The sequence below is a fragment of the Durio zibethinus genome, chromosome 8, assembly GCF_047325235.1.
Source record: "Durio zibethinus cultivar Kanyao isolate XHJ-2024 chromosome 8, ASM4732523v1, whole genome shotgun sequence".
NCBI classification, from domain to species: Eukaryota; Viridiplantae; Streptophyta; class Magnoliopsida; order Malvales; family Malvaceae; genus Durio; species Durio zibethinus.
Genome location: NC_143169.1, coordinates 5,428,266 through 5,438,611, shown reverse-complemented (window position 1 = coordinate 5,438,611; position 10,346 = coordinate 5,428,266). Strand labels below are relative to the sequence as shown.

General features: G+C 31.6%; 1 pseudogene across 1 annotated transcript; it reads right to left on the bottom strand.

Annotated features, from left to right (window-relative positions):
* Positions 1–1,807: 1,807 nt before the first annotated feature.
* Positions 1,808–5,469, bottom strand: LOC111278353 (wall-associated receptor kinase-like 8; annotated as a pseudogene). Its single transcript, XR_016344254.1, has 6 exons — positions 5,408–5,469; positions 5,184–5,305; positions 4,977–5,050; positions 3,485–4,321; positions 3,279–3,386; positions 1,808–3,088 (listed from the first exon to the last, which is right to left on the bottom strand). The product of XR_016344254.1 is annotated as a wall-associated receptor kinase-like 8 (transcript).
* Between the last annotated feature and the right edge of the window lie 4,877 nt (positions 5,470–10,346).

The following is a 10,346-nucleotide window of genomic DNA, read 5'->3' as shown; positions in this document are numbered from 1 at the left end:
AAAAATATCCTAAATCAAGTCAATGATGAAAAAGATGAAAAGTTTACAAAAAAATAAGAGAGAAAAAGTTAGACCTTTTCAGCATTAGGACCAAAGATCTATTTAGGAATAGCCATAATTAGGGTTTTCTTACCAAACCCATATGGCCCATAAAAGAGTAAATGCTAGCAATCCCGCTATGTAAATTGTTTAATTCAAGCAAAAGAGAGAAGAAGGAAACAAATTAAGCATATAGGATTTTGAGACCCAAGAAATTGAAATAATTAAAGAGAAAAAGGAAACAAATTAGGAAACAAACAAATTTAAAAATTGCATGAAAGGTTTGTAAAACTTCATTAGAATATCATAGTACTTGGGATCAAAAGAAGAGAACATTCCTTCAACATCTTTTCTAGTCATTAATGCTTTATGCATAACTATCCAATTTGCAAACTGCAAAACCCAATTCCAAAAACCAAAAAAGTTTAATTATTTTTATAATTAAATAAAAAGAAATTGAAAAAAAGTTTCTACTTTTGTTAAAAACCTTGAATCACTCGTCTCGGGTCATAAGAGAAGAGCCCTCAAGCGTAGTTTTAAGAGCTTCAATGGGCTTATTCCTAAGATAGGAACAAATCAATCCTGATTAATTAGGGTTACTTTTTTCAAAAATAAAATTGGGACATTTTGATTTGGATTAGAAATTCATATTGTTTAAGTAAGCTCTCGATCTTCATATATTTATGCTCGATTCTTATTATTGTAGGCTCTACATTATAAGCTTCCACAAATTTCTCTGCTTTTGCCATCATCCCCAGGTCACTCACTCCTTTAATCCAAGACCTACCTCCAGACCACTATTCAACAATACTTGCACAAAAACACTAATTAAACAAAAAACCCAAACTAATCTACAAAAACCTCAACTAACTATTATCCACACATCATGCAACAAATATTTTAGACAAATATTTAAGACAAAAAAAAAACCAACATGCAAACCAATTTGTAAAGAGAAAGTTTGTTCTCCTTTATCCTTAATGCTAAAATGACACAAACAAAAAAATAATTAATAATTCAATGGTAATAAAATTGTACAAAAAAACTCAATTTGTCATTCTAGTTGAAATCACTACTCACCTTTAGAACTTTTCAGATAGATCACCATTTTTTCCTACATCAAAAATAAAAGTACAATTCACACCATCAAACATAGAAACAAAAAACATTGTGTTAATAGCATAAAAAAAAAAAAAGCAAATTTTTAATCAAATTTGAGCTTTTAGGAAAAACGTCTATGATTAAAGAAGTAAATATTGATGATAAAAAAAATACAAATCAGGTTTTTTCAGCTACAGTGAAAAAGTCATAGGCTTGTTGGTAAACAATGCTAAAATCCAAAAATCTGGTAAAAACAAAAAAAAAATGCAAAAGAAGAAAAATATAGAAAAGTAAATTTTGAAAAAGAGAGAAAATAATAGAATAAAGCTCGGGGATTGTGAGAAGAAGATAGAAGCTTCCATAAACATAAAAAAAAAAATTAAAATATTTAAAAATAAAATAGCAAAACCAAAAAAAAAAAAAATTGTCAAGTATATAAAATAGTATTGATATATATATATATATATATATATATATATATAATTAGAATAAGTTGATCTGACATATATGCTTGATGAAAAGGTTAGTACATTTTATAATGCTTTTCAAAATTGTAAGAAGAATGATTATTTGCTGATACCGACCTGTTTAAAATTAACAAACAAATTTGGAAAGCAAATAGGGTTTTTTTTATAACAAAACATAGACATTAGAGGAAAAAAAAAAATTCAGCTTCATAATGTGGGATTATTGCAATTAATTTGTAGGCTAAAGGGGGAAGAGTTTCGATACAACATGATATGCAACTATAACAAATCGATACAATCAACTCTTTTGGCTATAAATGAATAGCTCCATTTCCAATAAGAAGCAGCTCCAGACTCCAGTATTAAAGGCTGAACCAGTTGAAGTAGAAGCAGCACCCCAGTTATAACTTACGTCACTTGTAACATATTCCACCTCTTCTTGTGTTTGTTAAACATTTGAAGCCTTTGCAACAATGGAATCCGTTCCAATTCAACTGCGATTTCTTTCATTGTTGGCCGCTTCTTTCCAGCTGCTGCTATTATCTCTTCATGCACAGAATCCTGCATAATTCGAGCATCAACAATATCAAATAGCCGATTCTCTTCCTTTGAAAGAATGAAATGGGTAGCTAATCTTCTCCCTCTTCCGCCCTTACTATAGAAATTGGCTTTTTCTCCTGTTATTAACTCAACAAGAACCACTCCCAAGCTATAAACATCACTTTTCTCAGTGAACTGACTTAATTGAAAATACTCTGGATCCAGTTAACCAAATGTGCCTTGGACATTTGTGGTCAAGTGAGTCTGTTCAATGGCAAGTGACCTTGATGTCCCAAAATCTGAAACTTTTGCTCTGTACTTCTCATCTAACAGTATATTTGTGGACTTGAAATCCCGGTGGTAAATCGGAAGGGAAGCTGATGAATGGAGACAGGAAAGGGCCTCTGCAGATTCTGTGGCAATTCTTAACCGCATCTCCCATGATAATTGAAATTCCTCCTTTTTATCACGTAGATATTGGAAAAGCATCCCATTTGAGATGAACTCATAAACAAGTAGAGGTACTTCAGTCTCCAGGCAACATCCATGTAGCTTAACCACATTTCTATGATTGATTTGTTAAAGGATGACAACCTCATTAATGAATTCTTCAACTTTGTCAGCATCCACGACTATGGACTTCTTAACTGCAACAATCCGTCCCTCTACCAACATGCCTTTGTAAATAGTGCCTTGCCCACCTTGCCCAAGTACTCTGTTCTTATTGAAGTGGTCTGTTGCCTTATCCAACTCCTTTGACTCAAATAACTTGGCTTTTTGAATACTGCCTTCGCTTGAAAACAACTGCTGCTGTAACGGTAAGCCACCATTTCGTTTCAAAGACTTCTTCTTGAGCTTTATTTTCCTTCTTTTCTTCAAAAATTTGTACAACAACCATCCACCAATGAATAAAAGTAATACTCCAAATTCTAGGCTAATACCTGCGTAATCAAGAAAACAAGGGAATGCCAATTACAACTCCATATACACATCTGTTCACCCATCCATTAGATGTAGCCGCTCTAATTAATTTCAGTTCATCTGATGCATTTCTAATTCCTCGTGTTTAGGAATCATTACTACTATACTTGTGTGGCTCACTGCATCAAATATAAATCCATTAAATATTACCTATAATTATACGAAAATTTCTTCCTTGGCAGTTGTAAGATCCGGCTCTATTCACATAAGTTGACTTCCCACAAGTATTCTTGTTAGGGTCCTTGCATTCATCAATATCTATTTGACAAACAGAAGACAAAATGGTGAATTATAGATAGATAAAGGATACAAAATCTCAAATTTGCAGAATAGATAACCAGGGGTTAGAATTGTACCTTGGCATCCATTGGGAAGCAAGGATTACTTGCCTTCATAACCACATAAACAAAAACATGATGTTAAGTTGGATTTAGAAACCGTCGAGCAGGAATATTCTTTCGTTCTTTCTGCTAATCCAGAACTCTCATAAGAAATCCCCCAACTCAGAATAGCTGGAACATATTCCATGGACGACACCATTATCTTGTTGTTGAACCAATTTCAGAAAGGCTAATTTGCAGCCCCCCGACTCTGACTTCACCTCTGCTTGTTTGCTCTCAAATGTTGCATTGAATAACTGGAGACCTGATGGTCTCCCTGCCCCACAGCATCTCTCACCATTGCAAGTTCTGTTATAGGGAACAAATATTCTTTTGACGCTTACAACCTGACCGGCATCCAACAATTGCTGGCTCAGTTCCAGTCAGAAGTGCATGGTTGTCACAATTGGCCACTACAAATTTGTTAAGGTCGTAGGAGTAGAAGAAAGGACTCCCAGCGAAATTCACCAACTTGCTAGTTTCCCTACCAGGACAATTCTGTGAAATTATAGGACTTTTAACACGAACATTATGAGTCCAACCATAATTCCACTTCAACATATCTATTGAAATTTCCAACACCTGCATTTGGATGCTCCTTAACAAAACTGTAAGAGGGCTTGAACTCTCGTTACAAGAGATCTCAAACCATTTATTTTAGGAGCATCCAGTCCTGATTCCAAACGGGTAGGGAATACTAACATGCCCACAATGATGTGTACAATTATTCTTTGCTAAAGGAACTTTATGCTCTAAAAGTTGTATACTGTAGCAAGGGCATTTGTGCGTTCTATCACATCCTGGTAACCAGCATCACCCTAAAAATCGTTGGAAGGTCAATTAGCCATGTAAAACCTGATTTAATCTGGCATGTCTGAAACACTCAAACAATAAGAAAAGAGTCAAAGACTTGATTGTTTTCCCATGCTTAAGATGCACAAAGAAATGGAGCACATTTAAATGCGCTACACTCTTCAATAACACATGGCTTCCACATAAAGACCAAAGAAGTATAGAAAATAATGCTACTTGCACAAACCATTGCCGCATTGGCCTGACCAGTATTTATTAACACAGGCGCATGATTTAGTCATTAGCCATATAACTTGGAAAATCAAACCAAATACATATAACTGAACTGGGCAGATATATTGACATACAAGCCAAAAGAACATCTACAAGGCATAAGCTTAGAAATCCCACAAAGGCAATTCAAAAAAATCAAATGGTTTCTTCAGTTCAAGACTAAGTTTACAAGAACATTGTCCTCCCTATATAAGAAATATATATAACTGAACTGGGCAGATATATTGACATCCATACCAAAAGAACATCTACAAGGCATAAGCTTAGAAATCCCACAAAGGCAATTCAAAAAAATTCAAATGGTTTCTTCAGTTCAAGACTAAGTTTACAAGAACATCGTCCTTCCTATATAAGGATGACTAAGATATTCAATCTGACATACCGTTTTTGTACTATTCAACACAATTTTGCAGTAAACCACCGGTGCCGCTGCAACCACGTTTGTGATAAATGCTCCTGGGAATAGAATTCCAAATAAGTTATAAAATAGCCAGAAAATCAACACTAATTTCAGAATAAACTAACTTTTTTTTAAAGAAGAAAAATACAATAATGTTTCTAAATATAGAAAAAGCATCCAAAATTCCACCTGCAACGTTGGCATCGACGTCCCAAGTGACAAACGCAAGATCAGGTTTTTCTCCTTTAGCGCGTAATGCACCATATAAGCACGCAGCTAAATTCCTTAGCCGCAGTAACTCCCCCCGGAATCTATGAAATTGCAACCGGGGAAAAAAAGGATAAGATTCGCAAAATAAGATAGAAAAATTAAAAATTAAAAAGAATTAATAATCGAATAATCAAGTGGCTGACCCGCTTCCATACACCATCGGGGAGAAGAATAGGAGCTGCCGGTATATAATTGGACGCCTCATTAGCGTTCGATGCAGCCACAAATATTTTAAAATCCGCCTTTGACGAGCAAATAGGGCTTATAATCTGCACACAAAAAAAAAAGAACTTAAAAATATATTGTTTCAGGGCAGCCAAACGGAGAGAAAGGGAGAAAATAAAGCTAGACCTTGTTAGACGGGCTAAATGCTTAATTTAATATTAAATATTTAAACGGTTATTTAATTTAAAATTAAATATTTTAATTTATACAAATAAAAATTAAACATTATCGATTTATAATAATATAAAAAATTTTTAACAAAAAATTTGTTGTGAAAGATAAATATAGTAATAACATGTAAAAAGTTTAAAAGTTAACTGCTCTGGCACTTTAATATTGACTGATGTTGTATGGCATATGATTCAATTTTTTGAACAAAAAAAAGCAAATGAACCCAAAATAAAAAAGATCTAGTTGTTTACCTCTTTCTTGATCTTGGTGCTTGAAATTGTAGATTTCCTACAGCAATAAGCCTTGGAACCTCATGTTGTTGAACAACTTGGTATAATTGCTGTTGTCGGTGTAATGGTTTAATTTGTCACTGTGATTGGGCTGTTCCTATATATGGTGTGGTTGTTGCTGGTTTCCAAATTAGCCAAAAGCACAAATAAGATGAAGGTGAGAATCAAAAGGGAGATGTTAACTATTGGTGTTATTAGTTTTGAGTCTTTGCCTCTATTTCAACATGTTTTGAGGTTAGATTCGCAACACCGTTCTCTTTTTGTCTCTCTTCTCATTTTGATTTCCTTATAAACAAAAGAAAAATAATTTTTCTTGTTGCTCTGTATATTTCCAACAATCAAGCAAGCTGCAATTTTTTTTAATAAATGCTAATACGATTTCTCATAAAGATTGCTTCAAGAATTTTTACCACAAAATAAATATTTTTATTTCTACGAACCTATTTCACCATTTCTCTTATCAATATTGTTTTTCTTCTTATCTTATTCCCTTTTATCAATGACTTTAAGCCTAAATAAAGCCCTTATGGCTTTATCCAAATCGACCCATATAATATCTTCCACTTCAATTTCACACCAATTTTATTCCATTTCTTTCTCTTTTTTTTACTCAACTAGACCCCATCCAAATCATTTAGAAAGAGAAATAATAAGAGATTAAAACCTAGTAGTAAACCTATTCTTGATCAAGCTAAATTTCAAAAAACCATTAGAGGTTCATAGTAAATCTATTGGATTTATAGTAAATAAGACTCTAAACCATTTTAGAAGGAGAAACAATAAGAGATTAAAATCCACCTAGATTCATCGGTGAAGAACCTAAAACAAGAAATGACCAAGCAAGCAGAAAATGCATTAAGGTCGCCTTAAATAGGAACATAGAGGCTTCAATTAGGTGCTTGTTAAATAATCCATTTTGCAGACTTGTAGTTCATAAAGAAAACCCTAAGTCTCTCAATTTGATAAAAAAAAGAAATGAAATGAAATGAAAAAAAGGCAAGAGCCTTTCCATCTGTCATTTCATGTGGGAACTTAATTCCAACCGTTATTCCACGTAAACTTTTAATGGCGTATATCATTCACAGCACAGTTTTTTGTTAAAAAAATCCTATATTATTATAAGTTAATAACATTTAATTTGTATTTATACAAATTAAAATATTTAATCCTGAATTGAGTAACCACCCAAATTTTTAATCCCAAATTAAGTATTTATCATATTAGAGGAAGATATATTAGAGAATTTCAAAGAGATGAAATGCGGAGCACATGAATACATTTCTGTAAATAATAGTGTGAAACTTAAGGAATCTTTTGGCTTTTTTTTTTAAGGGGTTTGAAAATGGAGAGAAGAAATGAAGAAAGTGAATGAGATTTAATGAGGGTCTTTGGGTAGCAGAGTTAAGGGGCGGCCCAAGGGAATAAATTTATTCACGTGGAATTGATGTTGTTCTTTTCTAATAATTGCGATTCTTCTTGTTAATATTGGTAATTCACCTATTTTCTTAACTTGAAACTTTTCCAGTTTTGGGCCAAATTCGCATTTTATTGATTGTTTTTTTACCCAAAGCCCAATTCAAGTATTTCAAATCATAAAGTCGTAAAGTTTATGACTTATTGAAGGTATAGGATCGATCACTTGATATTGAAATTCGAAAATTACACCCTAGATTTTGAATTTGATGGTGTGAAATTGATGCTAACCAAATATCATAGTCTAATAAAGACTCTATTGATTTTTGACATCTCTAAACTTAATGCTCAATCAACACAACTTACATATCTTATCTCTTTTAATACTAGTGTAAAAAGTTATATGTAACATCATAGTTGGATGATTATCTTCATCAGCTTAGGACATGGCCAAAGAAATTAAAGGAATGGTCTATATAATCTAAACTGTTATAGAACCCTTTGTGGATGATATAACCCTACAATTGCCCCACACTTGATGCATTCAGTAAAAAATGCAAATATAATACAATGAATTTTTTTTCATCGATCGACGTATGCTTCCTAGCACACATCAAATACTGTCAACACATCTAGTCACTTAAGGCTTGTAATGTATTTGCATAAATATGAACCTTTCATCGTCAAGTACATGGTAGATCATTTACGTATGTCAGTATGCCTACTGACTCAATGATAAAAAGTAATTGTAAATCCATGCCCACATAAAATACATGAGTAATATTTAATCATATAATTACATACATGAATAATAAATAAATCAAATAATTATAATATGTTTTGACTAATTATAAATACATACATGTAAAAGTGTCAAATAACCAATGATCTAAAGTACATTTGCCCTATTCACAATGCTAAGAGGCCTGTACAAATATGTGAGGTAGACTTGACAATTTCATACACGATATAGTAATACGACAGGAAAACGATACAAAAAAAATCATATGTGTTTTAAAAAAACGTGTTTCGTATTTATTTGTATCAATACAAATTTTGACATGATACAATTTGTATTTTATATGTGTTGATGTGTCTAAAAACGTGACATAATACGAATAATTTTTTTAATTTAATTTTGTCATATGAATATACGTTTAACATTTTTAACACATTTTTTATATTTATTTTAATTTAATATAAACATATAAAGATTATTTTGATTTTTATTATTTTAATTATGATACTTAATTAGTTATTTAATTCATATAAAAATTATTTTAAACATTTAATTATGATACTCATTTAATATTATTATAAATTTATTTTTTTATTAATAATATAAATACAATATAAATATTAATATTAGTCCTATACATTAGTATTTTATTTTTTAATTTTTAATAATTTATCATTTTGAATTTGATACTAAAAATTAATATAGTTGTGTAATATATATTAAAATTTAAATATATATTAAATATATATTAAACAATTATTAAGTATTTTTATATTTTTAATATGTAAGTACTTCTTTATATTATTAATACTCCAAGTTTTTTAAATTGTAAGTGATGGATAGTTTATAGTTATTTATTATTTTAGTCATGGTTTTATATATATTCGTGTTAGTTGTGTTTATTCATATATATACATGTTAGTTATGTCTACTCGTATATATTCGTATTATTCCTGTTTATTCATGTTATATTCAAATGGATTAATTTTTCATGTGTAAATCATGTTGTATCACGTGTAACACATATAATAAATGTGTTGTGTTCATGTTTAGGATTTAAACACATTTTATAATTCGTGTCATATTCATGTTTTAATAATTCATGTTATTACACATGTTAAACACGACACAAAAACATGAATTGCTAGGTTTAATGTGGGTCAAGCTGTCCCCTAAACATATCTACCAGTGGCGATGATGTCGTTTCGTAAGGTTAAGTATGCCACCGATACTCTCATCACGATCATGTCAATGAATAACATACACCATAGCAAATAGAGTAAAAAAAACCCAGGATGCATAAATTATCGTCTCATCATTTGATGTATCTGTAGCATCCCTAAAAGCATCCCGTAACTATTGCAGTTGAACGATGGGTCTACGAGCCTTAGCAATATCTATTGTAGCCTCAGCCATGAAAACTCTAAGTAGCCTCACCAACAGTGTATTCACCTTATTGATTGCTAAATAATTCACTGAAACCATGGTCTTAATGATCGATATGTGCAAATTGCAAACACATCATCTAGTTAATGGTCATCTCTCCAAACAGTAAATGATAGGTGTTGGTCTCAAGTTGCCATCTTTAAACAAAAGCTGATACTATTGTGTTATTAATCATACGATGGTGCAGTCAATGAGTATATCCAAACTTGACTGGACCACATATGCTCATATACATCTGCATACATTGTCTAGATGCCATTGTTGTAATTTTGATCCATAATTAATCAATTTCAATGGATCTTAATCTTGTAAGAATAACAATAACAACAATAACAATAGTAAAAATAATATCAACAACAACATCAACAATATCAACAAAATACACAATATCATCAATAATAATAATCAACCAATTCACTCTAAAAACATAAACTAACACTATCATATTATTGATTAAAGGCCATTCCATATCTATAATGCAACATGAGATTAAAAACTCCTAAGGATAAATGTATTGATCAAAACTCCAAGAAATGGTTCAACCTGCTCTGTACTATCATCTACATCCTTATCATGATGCTCATGTATGGCAAGTTCCTTATAATAAGTGGAAGGCTTAGTTTAAAAGATGTCATGTATTGCACGGTCTTCTATCAGCTCATTATCCTCAACTTTCCTCTTGAAGGTAATCGAGGCCTCCAACTCAGACCAAGATCAACTATAGTACCTCTATCAACACCTTTACCTCTGGTAAGAACACCTCTATCTCGTGTACAAGCCATATTTGTAACAACAAAC